The following is a 17,950-nucleotide window of genomic DNA, read 5'->3' on the forward strand; positions in this document are numbered from 1 at the left end:
GAGAGGAGAGGTAACTTCATGGGTCACAGCTGGAGAGTCCAGCTGGCGAGAACAGGCTCTTCCCAGCTCTGAGGGCCAGAAAGAGTCCTGGTAATGTGGGAAGCTTCTACAGGCCCCGTAGAGAGCCGCCTTTGTGAGCCAGGGGCGGACAGCACAGGGTGAATGCAGAAGCCAGGAGCAGCTGTGAGCGCCCAGAAATTCAAGAACCTGGAGAAGGGCCCGTGTACACGTGGCCCCGTCCAGCCAGCCACTGAGGAGCAGACCAGGCAGGCGTCCTCGCAGTCGTAAGCCTGAAGCACACAATCTCTGAGATGTTTGATTAGAAGTGTCTTAGGCTGTAAACAATTCTGAGAATTTAATCTTAGAATGTAAACCATAAAAAAGGTTCTAGTCAAGTACACCTTACCGTAAATTAGTCTAAATGGGCTGGCTTCCTTTTATCTATGCAGGTGTGTGATCGCTGTCATGCTGAAGGCCTGGGTGAGCCAGGGGAAAGGAAGGTGCTGATGTGTGGGATCTTTGTGAGGAGACAGATAAGGGGCATGTGTTTATTATGACTCTGATTGCTCTCTGAGACGTGGTTAGGTCAGGCTGACAGAGGACTCCTTGTTGCTTAAACTAAAGGCAGTCCTTTTGTCTTTTCCTCAATATTGGGCAGGCTGCCTGGCCCTCTGCAGGCCCCATTCCCAGACTGCTCCACTCTGGTGGTCCAACATGGATAGACTCCAATCCCAAGTTCCTCCATGGCCTAAGATGGCTGCTAGCACTCCAGGGAGAAAGCCTGCCCTCCCCCTAGCAAGAAGGAAAAAGACAGGCTCCTCCCTTGAGAGGACTTCCTGGACGCTGACTCCACGTCCCATCTCAAGGCTCAGAACCTCGTGCAAAGGCCATGTGCCCTCAGAGGAAGCTGCTGCAGGAAGTACCTTCATTCTCACAGACACTGGCCAACTGTATGCGTTTTTTGAAGCTGCTATAACAAACTACCACAAACTTGGTGGCTTTTAAAAGCACAAACCTTGTGGGGCATGGTAGCACATGCCTGTGACCCCAGTACTTGGGAGACTGAGACAGGAGGATCATAGGTCAGAGGATCACAGGGGACCATTGTTGATGATAGGCCAGCCTCGTCCACTTAGCAAGACCCTATTTCAAAATTTAAAGAAAATAAATAAGAGACAAAATGTCCCTGAGTTCAGCCTCAATACCATGCACACACATGTAAAAAACATACATTTATTCTAATATAGCTCTGGGAGTCAGAAGCCTAAAACCTTTTCCATTGCTCCAAAACCAAACACTCCCTCCTAGGGCGCACAGGAAACCGTTTTCCCGGCCTCCTCCAACTTCTCAAGTGGTGGCTTCTACGGCTCCCCTACCTCCTGCGGCAGGGGCACGTGGCCCTTCTGTGTGTCTGCCACTCTCCTCCCTCTGGTTGGGGAAGTAAAGGCTTCCTGGCCACATGGACAGCCCAGGCTCGTCTCCCATCCTGAGATCCGGCATCCCGTGCATCCTCAGGCCTCTGAGCTGCGTGGATACCCGGGATCAGGCCTGGGTGGCTTTGGGGCTACTACACAGAAGACCACATCCACTGAGTTATCCAGGGCCCTTGTTCGGGAGCAGAGAGGAACCCACAGGAGCACGCGGCCTCAGCCACTGGGAGAAGGAGGAGCCTGGGTCTTCTTGGGGGACGGAGGTCGGCAGCACCAGGGAAGGATGCCGACGGAGGACCTGCCTGCAGCCCCATTGCCACCCTTCTCTGGCAGCCTCTGTCTTGCACAATGGGCGTCTGCCTTTCTCTTTGAGTGAGAGGAGGCGTGAGGGGGTGAGAACGGAACAGAAACTTGTCCAGACACCTGCGACTGGACCGCTGAGCTTTCTTCAAGGTAGGGCCTGGTCCTACCTCTTTGCCACTTCTTTTAAAAGAATGAAATGATAAAGATTGGTGCTTCCCACATATCCCTGAAGCAGCCAGAATTCAAAACACCTCAGCAGTCTTCGGACTTCCTGCTTCTTCAAAGTGCAGCAGGACAGAGGGCCATGGAGAGACCCAGGCCCCTCATCCCCGCCAAGGACCACGCGGGCACTTGCCCAGGGCAGCCGCCTGCCCCTGCCAGCCAGAGTTAAGAGCAGTAGGGACAAGAGGCCGCGAGGCTCCAAGGGCTTTTCTGTGGCTCCACTTCCATGGGTGGGGAGAGCCAGCCACGCCCCGTCATCTGCTGGGGCAGGTGCGCAGAAGCCGGGCGTCCTTCCTCACACAGCAAGGCCAGGGCAAGCCAGCCATTCCCAGGTCAACACACTGTGGGGGGCTCACCCTACACACTTTATCTTTTCGATTTTTGTGGTGTCTTTTCTGGGTAAGGACACAGATCATGGCATCCAACGGTATTCCTTCCACTTTCTGGGTAAAAGAAACATCGGCACCCACTGGCTGTCTGGATTTCCCTTGAAACATGTTTAATCCTGTTATACAAGTTATATTCACTGCCCAGGCCCGGGTGGGAGGCAGGTCACCGTGAGTCCCACACCTGGACCCCAGCTCAGCGGAGCTAGGTTTTACCCCATGGACACTGCTCAGTGACTGTGGGACAGAAGCTGTGTCAGACTGTCCCAGATTCGTGTACGTATGTATGCACATGCACACAGACACACCTGCTGGTGTACATGCCTGCCTCAGAGCAGCTGGTTCCCTAACATGCCTTCAGGGTGGCGGCTCCTGTCCCCTAACTAGGCACCACACGCGGTGTCCTGCCCTCTCAAGGAACTAACTCATACCATGCCTTCTTATGATATGGCTCATTGGAAAACGCCCCAGAGCTCCCTTTCCCACAGAGCAGAGCCACATCACGTTTGACAGACCCAGGGGCCTCGCTGGGCTGGCCCCACGGTGTCTCGACGCACCGTAGATGAGGGGAGAGGAATGTGGGCGCTCTGGTTCCATCTTTCCATTTCCATTCTCATCTACCACTGTTCTATCTAAAACCCTGATGCAGTCCAAGCACTTAGGACTTGGATCCCCCTGCGGAAGGGGCAGGGGAGCCCGCCTCTCCCTCCCTCCCCTTGGAAGTGGCCTCCAGTGTCCTAAGGACCTGGAGGGAGACCCTGCCTCAGTTTTGCCCTTGGAGGCAGAGTGCTGGCGAGGGCTTCAACCCAAAGGTTCTCACAGTGTTTTGAGTTAAGCAAAAGACACAGGAGATGTTCCAATACCGGGAATGGTTCCTGATTCCGAATGGTGGGGTCATGTCAGCACTGCGGGGCTTTGGCTGGGGTTGGCATGGAGGCTGGGGGTTTAAGCGCAGACTCTGGGCCGTGTCCCCTGCTTTTTATAACCTTTCACTTCCTCTTTTAAGCCATTTGCCCCAGAAAAGCCTGGATAAAAGTCATAGGGTGCTCTGTGCAGTGGGCCTTCAGGATCGTCCCTGCCGTAAGACGCCATCAGCGGTGGTGAGACCTGCTCCGCACCAGCTTCTGCAGCCTCGCGGAAAGCAGTTGGATTGGGGCTTCTCTAGAGAAGGCCTCTGAGTGCACCTCTGTGGGTGAGGGGCCACTGGGTCTCACAGCGTGGGCACAGGCACTGCTGGGGCTCGGGGCCGTGCCAAGTGGCCACCCACTTGTGCAATCAGCCTCTCTGAAATGATCTCCTTCGGGAAATATGGTCGGTCTCCCCCCGCTAGGTGACTCATTCCGAACTTTCATCTTCCTGACAGGCAGGGTTTTGTCTGTAGCTGCCTCAAAACATTCTCTCCATTTCATCATAGTTTAATATTTTATAGACTTGTGTTCTTCAACTAATAATTAAAACCATCTGTAGCCTCTTGAGAGGGATCCCATTGAGCAGTCTAATGGGATGCTTCCGGCTAGCGCACATGGCTATCATATAGACCCAACATTACTCATTGGACATCCGAATTTGACATTTAAACCTTAAAGAGGGGGAAGCGTATTACCAAATGATTATAAAAAGAAATAATTAAAACATTGAAGGAGTTACTCATACGGACATTCTACAAGCATGACTAGATCAGATGTTTTAATTCATTAATTGCAGAATAATTAGAATTAGGTGGATTGAAGTCAACCTCGGAACAAAGCATGATCTTTGCTCCCTCGAATTTTTTGCAGCTTAAATAGTTTCTGCACCCATGTCAGCAACATCCAAAGGTGGAGTGGTGCTTCCTCACAAGAAAACAAGAAGGAAGCGTTCCCCATCTCAGACACTTGTAAACATCTTCTCAGTACGGATGTATTTCATAATCACCCAGAAGTGCCCTGCTGTGCGAACTTTGCCTTAGTTGAAGAAATACCATCAACTCAAGACTAACTGTCTCTCTTTATTTCCTGCTGGTGTTCTTCTCCTTGGTGTCTGTTTAAACTTTTATCTTTAAAAAAAAATTGTGCTATAGCTGGGCATGGTGGCGCACGCCTATAATCCCTGTGCTTGGGAGGTAGAGACAGGAGGATCGCGCAGGTTCAAAGCCAGTCTCGCTGGTTTAAGAGATCCTGTTTCCAAATAAAAATATAAAATAGTTCTGGGAGTGTAGCCCAGAGGTAGAAGGGTTCCATCCCCAGTACCACCAAAAAAAAAAAAAAAAAAAAAAATTGTGCCATAGAGCCGGGTGTAGTGGTACACGCTTGTAACCCCAGTACTTGGGAGGCTGAGACTGGAGGATCCAAGTTCATGGCCAGCCTCAGCTACTTAGTGAGACCTTGTTTCAAAATAAAAAATTAGGGCTGTGGGTGTAGCTCAGAGGTAAAATGCCCCTGGATTCCATTCCCAGTACCACAAAAAAAAGAAGAAAATCGTGCCATAGAATCCATAGGTAGAAATAGACTTGATAATTTTAATAAAAGATGATGAGAAATAGTTTGCAAGCCATGCGATGCACTTTTACACCCATGAGTTTGGGCAAGTGTGTATGCAGGGGCTGTCTACCCCACGACGATGACATAGGAAATGTTCCCCCCCTGAGAGCCGCAGGTGTCCACGTCGGAGGGTATCCCTGCAGCCGATTCAGCAAAGTAGTGGGATACAAAATCAACCTAAAGAAATCAGTAGCTTTTCTGTGTGCTGACAATGAATTCGTGAAGAAAGAAATACAGAAAACAATTTTATTTAATATAAACTCAAAACCAATAAAATACCTAGGAATAAACATAACCAAAGCCATAAAAGACCTCTACAATGAAAATTATAAAGCATTAAAGAAACTGAAGAAGACCTTGGAAGATGGAAAGATCTCCCTTGCTTATGGATAGGCAGAATAAATATCATAAAAATGACCATTCTGCCAAAAGTGATCTACATAGTCAATGCAATCTCTATCAAAATACCAGTGACATTCTTCATAGAACTAGAAAAAACAGTCATGAATTTCATATGGAGAAATAAAAGACCCAGAATCACCAAATCAATTCCCAGCAATAAGAAACATGCAGGAGGCATCACAAATTCTGACTTCAAATTATACTAGAGGTATAGTAGTTAAAACAGCGTGGTACTGGTATAAAAACAGGCACACCGACCAGTGGAACAGAATAGATGATACAGAAAGAAACCCACACACTGTAATAAATTGATCTTCGTGTTTGGATTTTTAAGAACTTGTCAGGCAGGATGCATCATTTCACATTTCCTTTAGCTGTGGAAGAGAGGTGGTCTCTGTCTTACACCTTGTTACTAACACTATCTATGGTCAATCTTTTAAATATTACAATTTCGATTGCTATTGACATATTTAAATAGTAATATATAAAAGACTGACCATAGATAGTGGGTGGTAGCTAAGGGTAGTGGCTTATGCCTACAATACCAGCACTTGGGAGGCTGAGACAGGAAGATCACAGGTTCAAGGCCAGCTTCAGCAACTTAGCAAGACCCTCGGCAACTTAATGAGACCATGATTAAATTAAAAAATAAAATAGGGCTGATGTGTATCTTATCGGTAGAATGCCCCTGGGTTCAGTCCCCAGTACCACACACACACACAAAAAAGAAATAGGAGTGTGGTACTAGCTCATTGTGGATAACTAGATAACCCATGGTTTAATGATGATATACTTCTTCTCACATATATTTGTCATCTATCTACTTTGTCCTGTGAAGCTAAAATTTTTGCCTTTTTTTCAATTAGACTATTTGTTTTCTTACTGTTGAGCTTCAAATATATTTTTTGTATGTGGGCACAAGCCCTTGCCTAGATATAAGGTTTGCGAATATGTCCTTCCTGTGTGTGATATCATTTTCTTCTCTCAACAATGTCCTTGGAGAAGATGTGCTTAAACTAATTAAGAACTAAAGTTAATGCAGAGGTCTCAACTTACTGTTTTATGATGGTTCTATTAATCGACATTCCCGCCAACCAGCAGTTCATAAGAGTTTCTCTTTCTCTGCATCCTCATCAGTATTTTCTAGATTTTGTATTTGTGACAGTAACTCTTCTGACTATGGTGAGATGACATGTCATTGGGTTTTGATTTGCATTGCCATGTTTAGTAATGTTCAGCATTTCTTCGTATTTCTGGCCATTTGTATCTCAAAAATGTATGAATATTATGTGTTGATCAAACATAAAATTAATTTTAAACTGTTGACTGAAAAATCATTAAAAGGGTATCATTGTGTTTTATATGTCTGTATATAGGAATATAATTTACTCTTAATTATTATGCTAATAATTATGCCACATTGAAACAATGACGGTTTTGTTTGCTTCACTCCAATCTAAGCCTTGTGTTTATTGTTCTTGTCTTATAGCACTAGCTAGAATCCAGTATAATGCTAAAAGAAAATGTGTAGGGTTTTTTTTAAGATGTAACTTGATTCCGATTAAGTAATCAAATCCTAAGTGCACAATTTGTCAATTTGTGACACACTCATGTACCACTGAAAATCAAACCATGAGCGAGACACATATTTTCATGATTCCAGTCAATTCGGATATCCCAAGAAGCAGACCTGTTCATGTTTATACTCCAATAAATTACATTTGCATAGGAAGCCATGTGAGTGCAATCATCCGGTACATACTCTTCCACATCTGGCTTTTTATTTCAGCAGAGGCTTTGGAGATGTATCAATGTGTTACTTTTTATTATTGAGTAGAACTCATTCAATTCATGCAAATTACTTACTGAATTGTACTTGCATGAATTTTATTATGAATAAAAATACTATGAACATTTTCATGAATTCCTCTTGTGAACATATGTTTTTATTTGCAGTGAGCAAATATATTTTGGAGTAGAATTGCTAGATTAGAGGCAGATGTAGGTTTAACGTCATAAGAAAACTTTTTCGATGAGATTTTACCCATTTACACTCTTGCCAGCAACACAGGCGTTCCATCTGCTATGCGTCCTTTCTTACTTAGCCATTTTACTGGGTCTTACTGGGATCCTGGTGACCATAATTTGCACTTGTCTGATTACAACCTCTGCTGAGCACTTGTAGCACAGGCTCACCATCTGCTCTCAGAGTCTCTCTTCAACCAGGAACACATCGGGGCCGACCCCGTTGAGCTGCCTTTTCCATTAAAAGTCAGTCACATCTGCTTCTGTTTCATACATTAAGTAATTTGACTACACGCTGGACACTGCAAGTGTTATTTTGCGTAGTCTCTTTGTTATAGCACAATCTTTTGGAGAATTCAACTCTCTGTGTGAAATTCAGGCCATGTGTTATTTCTCACCATTTGTGACCTCTGAGTCATTAAAGTTCAGTTCTGGAACCCGGTGCTAGGCTGGGCCCATTCTTTATGTGCACTCCTCTGGGGTAGACTGGACCTTGGGAGGATTCCACACAGACTAGAAGGCCCTTCTGCCCTCCCTCTTCTCCTGGATTTCTGCCTTGCCCTCAAGAGTCACTGGGCTCTTTTAAGAGTCCCCTGTGAGAAGACCAGTGGGTTTCCACTAGAATTTTAGCTGCCCATCTAATTTCCACTTGGAAAGTAAAGTGTCTCTGGACCTATCTTTGAGGCTCATTAATCTTTCTATGTTCAGTCTTGCCCTGAGCCCTCTAGTGACTTTGCTTATTATTGATTTTTAAAATTTTGGTTACTGTAATCTGGCTTTAGTTCAGAACAGTTTCCCTTTGGCTCTTTTTTGTTGTTGCTATCTGTCTCCTCAGCTCCAGCCTGTTTACACAGTTCATGCATCTTTTATGCTAATTCCATGAGCATATTTATAACCAGGCTCAAAGTTGTTTTCTATCATTCTAACATCTATACCACTGTGATATGTTTTCATTTACCATTTTTTTCTTTCTTCCTTTGGACTATGTTTTTCTACTTCTAGTTTGACCAGTGATTTTTGAAATATTTTAATCCAGTTTTCTTAGATTAATAACCTGGTGTGTGGTTTTAATTCTCTTTCAATAGTGTCCGGTTGCCCGAGTGGTCAGCTGAATCCTGCTGTGGCCTTCATAGGGGGTTGTTAGGGATGATCTAGAGCTTCGTGACAGCAAATATACATCTGTATGGTGTGAGTATGATCCATATGGGTCTATCCACTTATTCTAGGCCCATCTATTCTTATTTATGTAAATCACAGAAAAACTAGTAGGATGGGGTTATACCACTTCCTAGACATAAATTTTGAGAAAATTTTAACCACAATATGAAGAGTGAGACATATATTGAATTTTGAAGATATAATTTATATCTATCACTATAAGATTTAGAGTATAAAACTAGATTTTGTATAGTGTCATCGATACCCCTTTAGATTGGATATAGAAAAACTGCTGACTTCTAATTATGTCATACAATTCAGTTTCATTTGCTAACCCGTCACTCTGCCCATCACTCTGCAGCAAAAACACCTTTCAGAAATATTTTCATATAATTGGAGTTGGATGAAACCTCAGTGCAGTTTTGATTTGTATTCCCCTGAACGCTAATCATATTGAACATTTTTAATATATTTATAGGCCATTTGTATTTCTTCTTTTGAGAAGTGTATATCTAGTTCAATCGTTCATTTGTTTATTGGACTGTTTGTGTTTTAGTGTCCAGTTTTTTATGTTCTTTGTATATTCTAGATATTAGCCTTCTACCAGAGGATTAGCTGGCAAAGATGTTCTCCCACTCTGTAGACTCTTTCTTTATACTCTCAGTGGTTCCATTTGTTACACAAGAGCTTTTAAGTTTAATGCCATTCCATTTATAAATTTTCTTATTTTCATTTCTTGAGCTTAGAGTCTTATTAAGGATGTTTCTGCCAGTGCCTATGTGCCTTTTTCCTATGCCCCTTTGTAGTAATTACAAAATCTCTCTGGTCTAATTTCTAGGTCTTTGATACATCTTGAGTTGACTTTTGTACAGGGTTAAAAATTGGAAAAATAGATGGAATTAGAGAATATTATGCTAAGTGAGATTAGCTGGGGTCTCACGATGTGAAAAGTTGTACACTTCTCTCATTTGTGGAAGCTAGAAAGAAATTGGGTAACAAAAGGGATTCCAGTGGAACAGTGGAGGGATTTTAGGGGAGAAAAGTGGAAGAAGAGGTGATAAATGTCCAAATGATGCTAAGATACATATACAAAAACAGCAACACAACCTCAGTGATATGTGCAGGGAAGGGAGAGAGTGCGGGACTGGAGGAAAACACACCAAAACGGTGTGCCTGTGCACTGCATCACTCTGTTTCTCGTTGTGCTGGGTACTACAATGCACCAATCAAAGTATGTTTTTAGGAGACTTCCGGGAAGATGGCGACCGGGAAAAGCGACGTTTATGAGTTCTGCTAACAATTGATCTCTATTACCACAAAATCAGTGCATTTTATAGGCAGAAAACACCATCAGCAGAGAAATAAAAACTTTAAATACAAGGGACAGAGAAAAGGAAGAATGGCCAGACACCAGAGAGGAAACCAGCCCACATTCTGGCAGCCGAGCCACACTGGCACCATCTTCCCTCACAGCACCAGGCTCCAGAGAGGAGGGGGACTCAGAAGGGAGCTGAGATGAGCAGCTGAGGAACAACTGGGTGTAATTCAGAAGTTTTTTTTTTTTTTTTCAGCACAAGGAGCATCTAAAGCTCCCAGGGGCCTCCGAGGCTGGGATCAGAGCCTGCTGAGGGATGAGGCCAGTGCCGGGGTCATCGAGGCTGAGATCGGGCCTGCCATGAGTCAAGGCCGGTGCTGGGGCCTCCAAGGCTGGGGTTGGAGCCTGCTGAGGGGTGAGGCCAGTGTTGGGATCAACGAGGCCAGAATCAGAGCCTACTGTGAGGCAAGGTCAGTGCCAGGGCCAGCAAGGCTGGGATCAGAGCCTGCTGTGAGGCAAGGCCAGTGCTGGGGCCTCCAAGGCCAGGATCGGAACCTGCCATGAGGCAAGGCCAGTGCTGGGGCCTCCGAGGCTGGGATCGGAGCCTGCTGAGGGGTGAGGCTGGTGCCAGGGCCAGCAGGGCTGGAATCGAAGCCTTCCTTGAGTCAAGGCTGGTGCTGAGGCCTCCGAGGCTGGGATCGGAGCCTGCCAAGGGATGAGGCCAGTGCCAGGGGTCAGCAAGGCTGGGATCAAAGCCTGCCAAGGGGTGAGGCCAGTGTTGGGACCAATGAGGCCGGGATCAGAGCCTACCAAGGCTGGTGCCGGGGCCAGCAAGACTGGGATTGGAGCCTGCCGTGAGGGAGGCAAGACCGGTGCCGGGGCCTCGGAGGCTGGGATCGGAGCCTGCCTAGGGGGGAGACTGATGCTGGGGTCAGAAAGGCCAGGATCAGTGCCTGCCATTTGGTGAAGCTATAGCTGGAGCCAGCGAGGCTGAGATAGGAGCCAGCCTAAAGACAAGGCCAGTGCTGGGGACCCCGAGGCTGGGATCGGAGCCTGCCACGAGACAAGGCTGGTACTGGAGCCAGCAAGGCCGGGAGCAGAGTCTACCAGGTGGCCAGGCTGGTGCTGGGGCCTTCAAGAGTGGGATTGGAACTTGCAAAGCAGCATAAACAAAGAAATATCACAGAAAATTAAAAAAATTTTGATGCTCTCCCTAATATGCAAAACTAGGAAGAAATGGGAGGGAATCTAATGGAGGAAGGGTCCCTTTGGAGGAGCAGTTAAGGTAACCAATCAGAGAGAATGGGATGGGGGAAGATGGAATCTCTTTAAAGCACATGATGTACATAAATAAATATATCAATGTTAAACACTAAATCAAGCATGGTATTGGGGGAGGGGGAGGGAGTGGGATGGAGATTAGATAAAGGTTGATTGGACAATGTGTACTTGGATATCCTAACAAGTCTTGTATTCCATTGTGATGTTTTACTTCAATGCACCAGTAAAAATATATAAAATAAATAAAATAAATAAATAAAACCATTAATTAATGACCATTTATGAAATATTGATATTCTATCATTCCTTTTTTATGCATCAGCTAAATTATTTTCAGGAAAGAAAGTTTCCAAGGCCTGTGATTTGATAAACTTGTAGTAAGTTAATACATAAAAGGAGAAAAACCACCAAATTATTAATTTACCATTTCTCAAAATAATTAGTTCATTAGCAGCTCATAGTAGAGTGTAGTTTCTAACTCCAAACTACATTCCCAAGGCCTATTTTGTTTTTTATTTTGAAACAGGTGCTCACTAAGTGGCTGAGGCTGGCCTTGAACCTCTGATCCTCCTATTTCAGCCTCCCAAGTGCCAGGTGTGTTTATCATGTTTATAACTGTATGTTTTTGTACCTTTCAATTCACTGTGTTATTACCCTCGCTGGTATTCAAACAGCCCATCTTCAGTCAGTGAAAGCCTCTAGTGTTTGCTGCTATGACCTTCTGATACTTTCCTAGTCATCTCTGAGAGCCATTGGTATATACAAGGTCCAGAAAGTCCAGGTTCATCTTGTACATTTCTTACTCTGGGTCTGGAACAGCCATTTCTTCAAAGAATCTATCTCCTCATAACAGGAAATAATAAACAAGGTCCTCAGTTTGACGAGTAAAGGTGTTCATCACCACTACTCATTTTTAGGTCTTTTATTAACTATTAAACACATCACAAGTTTGTTCTGATATAGCCAGTTGCATTAATAATTCTGAGTTTGTAGTACACCTTTTATATCTTATATCTGTGCCTCATTCCACACCAAGAAACTTGACTCTGGATAACACTGCAAATAATAGAATTAAATAATATATAATTACTAATTTTCTTTATCCCACTATACTACACTCAAAATTCTTAAGGAAATAAAGTCAACATGTCTAGCCAACAATATGATTTTTTGTTTTTGGTGGTACTGGAGCTCCTGGAAGCCCTTCCACCTCAGGGCTACACTCCCAGTCCTATTTTATATTTTTATTTGGAAACAGGGTCTCTTTTTTATATATTTTTATTGGTGCATTGTAATCATACATCACATTGGAATACAAGGGATATACAAGCACACATCATTCAGTTAGCCCTCATTCAATCCCCAACCCTATTCCCTCCCCCTCCCTTGATCCCATGCTTGATTGGTGATTATCTTTGATAAATTTGCTTACATACCTCCTGAGTTTTAAAGAGGTTCCATCCTCCCCCATCCCATCCCTCTGATTGGTCACCTTAATTGCTTCGTTATAGGGCCCTTTCTATAACTCAACCTCCTCCTGTTACCCCTTTCCTCCTAGTTCTTGCTAATTAGGGGAAGCATCTAGTTTTTATTTTCTGTAATATTTTTCTGTGCATGCTGCATTGCAAGTTCCAGTCCTACTCTTGATGGACCCAGTAGTGGCCTGGCCACCTGGAGGACTCTGATCCTGACCTCGCTGGCTCCAGCACTGGCCTTGCCTCATGGGAGGCTTTGATTCTGGCCTCGCTCACCCCTGCACCAGCCTAACCCCTCAGCTAGCTCCAATCCCGGCCTCGGAGGCTCCAGCACTGGCCTTGCCTCAAGGAAGGCTCCGATCCCAGCCTCGCTGACCCTGGCACCCACCTAAAGTCTTGGCAGGCTCCTATCCTGGCCTTGAAGGCCCCAACACTGGCCTTGCCTTATGGTAGGCTCCGATCCTGGCCTCGGAGGCCTCAGTAGCGCCCTTGCTTCATGGCAGCCTGCAATCCCAGTCTTGCTGTCCCCAGCACTGGCCTAACCCCTCGGCAGGCTCCAATCCCGGCCTTGGAGGCCTCAGTAGCGACCCTGCATCATGACAGGCTCTGATCCCAGCCTTGCTGGCCCTGGCACCAGCCTTACCCCTAGGCAGGCTCCAATCCAGGCCTTGGAGGCTGCAGCACCAGCCCTGCCTCACGGCAGACTCCAATTCCAGCCTTGCTGGCCCCAGCACCAGCCTAACCCCTCGGCAAGCTCTGATCCTGGCCTCGGAGGCCCCAGCACCGGTCTTGTCTCACAGCAGGCTCAGATCCCAGCCTTGCTGACCCCGGCACCAGCCTAACCACTCGGCAGGCTCTGATCCCAGACTTGGAGGCCCCAGCACCAGCCTTGCCTCACAGCAGGCTCTGATGCTGGCTTCTCTGGCCCTGGCACCAGGCTAACCCCTCGGCAGGCTCCAATCCCAGCCTCGCTGGCCCCGGCACCGGAAAGCCCCCTCGGCAGGCTCCGATCCCAGCCTCAGAGGCCTCAGTAGTGGCCTTGCCTCATGGCAGGCTCCAATCCCGGCCTCACTGGCCCCAGCACCGACCTAACCCCTCGGCAGGCTCCGATCTCGGCCTCAGAGTTTCTAGCACCGGCCTTGCCTCATGTCAGGCTCCAATCCCGGCCTACGCTGGCCCTGGCACCAGCCTAACTCATCAGCAGGCTCTGATCTAGCCTCAGAGGCCTCAGTAGTGGCCTTGCCTCATGGCAGGCTCTGATCTCAGCCTTGCTGGCCCGGCACCAGCCTAACCCCTCAGTAGGCTCCTATCCTGGCCTCTGAGGCCCCAGCACTGGCCATGCCTCACAGCAGGCTCCAATCCTGGCTTTGCTATCCCTGTCACCAGCCTCACCCCTCAGCAGGCTTCCATTCGAGCACCCCCTTCACCCAGCAGGTTGTCCCACATTCCTGAGGGTGCGTGGTGGTAGCATTCTGCCTCTGGGGTTATTTCTTCAAAAGTTCCAGGTGAACCAGGTGTGGTGGTGCACGCTTGTAATCCCAGCATTTGGGAGGCTGAGACCTGGAGGATCATGGTTTGTGGACAGCCTCAGCTACATAGTGAGGCCCTCTGCAACTCAGTGAGACCCAGTTTCAAAATAAAGAATAGAAAATAAGGCAGGGGGTGTAGCTCAGAGGTCAAATGCCCCTGAGTTCCATCCACAGACCCGCAAAAAAAAAAAAAAATGCATCAGATCTCTGCCTCCCCTGAGTACTGGCTGCTGCCATGGCCACTACCTCCACCATTTCAAATCTTTCCCAAGCTCTTTTTCCACTCTGCATGTTGTCCAGTGTTTCTAAGCATGCGTGACGGTCGCATTCGACGTTTGGGGTAATTTCTTTAGAAGACAAGGTTGGTAGGATTAGATTTCTGCCTCTCTCAAATACAAGTCTCCACCGCCATCGCGGTAACCGCTTCCTACACCACCTTCCTCCTAGGTCTCGGCTAAACTCTCTTCTTACACGTGATGTCCAGGATTCTTAAGGATGTAGAGAAGAAGCAGTCCTCCTTCCAGAGAATTTTTCCAAAAGTTTCAGTTCAGTTGAATAAGTTTTGTCTGCCTCTCCAGTATCCTGGCAGCCGCGGCGGCTATCTTCACCCCTCTCCAATATTTTTCTTTTCTTTTTTCTTTTTCTTTTCCTTTTTTTTTTTAAATAAGAGAAGACAGTATGTATGGTTTGAGGAGGTTGTGGGATCAGACACTCGGTAGCACTGCGGCCGAGGCCCCAGTTCTTCCGGGAATCCGACGTGCCCCGCATAACCCCTGCCCCAGTGCCCAGGGTCCTGCAGCCTGGGCCCCGGTTCTTCCAGGGGTCCAACGAGCCCCACGCAACCCCGCCCGGGGCCCAGGGCCTTGACAACCTGGGCCCCAGTTCTTCCCGGGGTCTGGCGTGCCTCGCGCGACCCCCACCCGGGGCCCAGGGTCCTGTGGCCCGGGCCCAGGTTCTTCCGGGGGTCTGGTGTGCCCCGCACGAACCCCACCCGGGGCCCAGGGTCCAGAAACAGGGTCTCTTAAACCAGCGCGGCTGGCTTCAAACCTGGGAGATCCTCCTGTCTCCGACCCCCAAGCACGGGGATTACGAGCATGCGCCACTACACCCGGCCCAACAATATGATTGTAATGAAAAAGTTATGGCTTTTTATGGTATTTGTATTTAATATTTAATCTACTTTGGATGTACACAATATTGTGTTTTAGAGTCCTTTTTATATTTTCTATGTAGTTATTTCACCAATGCATACATATTAACATAGATTCATTTCTTTGTATGTTTAAATTTTTATGTTGTATAAATTTTGCAGAATTTTATTTGAACTTCATGCTTTTGTAAATTATTAATATGATTCCAAAGTCAAACATACAAAACATGTTATAATTAAAATCTGAATTACATCTTAAAGCAAAACAAACCCATGAATTGCCCTATATCCTATTATCAAATAAAACACAGCATGAATCGATGCCACCTTCCTATAAGAAGATACTCTCATATATTTGCATTTGTGGAAAATGGATGTACTATTATACACCATTTTCTATTATGATTCTATTAATTTTAATATAAGACACTTATGCAATATGCTGTCTGTAATTTAGGACACTTTATTTAGCTCACATTCTGAGAAGACGACCCTGTGCTAGAGAGAAGGAAAATAGTAACTAGTGCTTTCTGAAGATCTGCTATAAGCCAGACATTTTAAATGTTTCATCTCTTCTATTCCTTAAAATAACCTTGTTAGGTAGGAATTATTGTCTCCAATGGAGAGTTGACAAAGCAGAGTCCCAGAGGCAATCTTCCCCTGGCCATGCATCTCAGAAGCCTTAAGTCCAGACATCTCCCGGCTTATGTCGCCCGTGGCGGGGCCCTGCATGGGACCTGCGGGATCCCACCCAAACAGTCTCTGTGTTCCACGTCTCTCACGCTGTGGGGCTCAGTCCAAGTTCAGGTGATTTTCTTCCAGCATAAAGTTTCCACTTGCTGTGGTAATAATTGACCTGACATTTTCACAGTTTTTATTCTTTTAGCCAAATCCATTCTATTTTTTATCACTGCAGAGTTTTTCTCATTTGTCCAATTTAGAGAGAGAGAGAGAAAGAGAGGGGGGGGGGCTTTAAACCCACATGCACACATACTGTGGGACCTCTGGGGGGTGCTGGAGGCAGGACACTGCCCTCTGCCCGGTGTCCTCTGACAGACCCATCGTCCTCCAGAGGTCTCACCTGAGGGCTAGCGCCTCCGTGACCTGACGGAAGACCCTGGCAGCGTTTTGAAACGTCAACAGTAATGGAGCACCCTGCACAGGCTTTGCCCATTAAAGCCCCTGCAGAGCTGGAGCAGATCCTCCAGGAGAACCGGAGACTCTTCGGAGCCCAGCAGGCAGCCCACTGTGCAGGTTCCTCTCTGTTTTCATAAGTATGCACATATGCTTCATAGATCTTTGCCAAAAGGAAAAAAACGACTAAAAGTAGAACTAAAAAGCCTTTCTGTTCCTCCTCTGTGAAGGAGATTAGAGTAGAAAAGTTAATACACTCATGTAGGTCGTACGTAAGTCACGATCAGTCGTGACTTGTTCAGGAATCTTCTCCAATCACTGACTGCCACGTTTCAGCTTCTGTGGTCATGAGGAGCTTGTGGCTAGCGTTTGTCAGGAGCCTCCTAGCTCCTGCCCACTGGTATAATAAACGGGGGGCGAGTAAGAACTCCCCTGAGAAACAGGGCAGGAGACTGAACCCACCAGCCAGCCTCTGCCACCAAGAAGCCAGAGACTGACCACCCCTCCTTAAAGCAAAACTCTTCTCACAGGATAGTAGTTTGCTCCTGACATACACATGTGTAGTGTAAAATATTAATAATTGACATACTGAATCTACAGGTTCTCTCCGAGAATGTGAACCACTGAAGAGTAAACAGCTCTGTCACTTGGCACAAACAAGCTAAAACCACACATGAATCAGTGCCTCTTCTATGCTGGGTAAGTTCCAGGCGTGCTGGGACTGAGAGAACGAGGCCCCTTGCTGTCTTGGAGCCAGAGGACTGGCTCCAAGCAAAGTCTCAGTCTGCTTGCCGAAGGGTCACAGGTATAAGACATCCCAGGCTAAGGACTAGATGTTGTTGCTCTCGCGGTGGCCCACTGGTCATCTCTGCCCTCAGAGCTATTGGCCCGCACCTTGGCATAAGCAACACTCTTAGCCATCAACGTGTCACCTCTGTCTTTGACCCAGAGTGGTCACAACGGTCACAACATCAGACTCACTGAGGAAGTGTCCTTGTGTTGCCAGCCACATTTTTATTGTCTAATCAGAGGAGACCATGTGGCATGCTGTTGATGCTTTGAACATGCATTTAAGAACCATGACAAAACACAGTGTGCCAGAGACTTTAGCGCAGATGACTGGAGAATAGTGTCAAGATACTGGAGGGTTACTGTGGCCAAAGCCCCTAAGCCAAACTACGGAGACAAAAGAAAAACAATGGTAATGGCCAGAAAACAAAATTATAATGTGCCCCTGAGTCCAAGGAGAAGCTACTTGAGAAAACTCTAGTCTGAGTGTATTTTCCAGCCGCTCAGACCAGAGCAGGCCCTCTTTGAACTCCTGCTGTGGCCCAAGCACCTCTAGGAGTATCAGAAAGTCACTCAGCTCCAGGCGTGTCAGCCAAACGAACGAGCTGGCCGCGGGCTTCGGGAGCAGCAACCAAGATAGTGCAATGTTTTAAAGATACATCAGGACTAAAGCCTGATTTATACGAGGGTCCACTGTAGTTTTCTAATGAAATATTTTTTAACCCATAGCTATCTTCATTTCTGCCAAATATAATCACAGTAAGACCAATTTATTATTTTTTTCCAAAATATGGATAGTCTCATTTATACATGGCCCCATTGTTTATAGAAA

The sequence above is a fragment of the Muscardinus avellanarius genome (genome assembly GCF_963383645.1).
Source record: "Muscardinus avellanarius genome assembly, chromosome: 8".
In the NCBI taxonomy this organism is placed as follows: Eukaryota; Metazoa; Chordata; class Mammalia; order Rodentia; family Gliridae; genus Muscardinus; species Muscardinus avellanarius.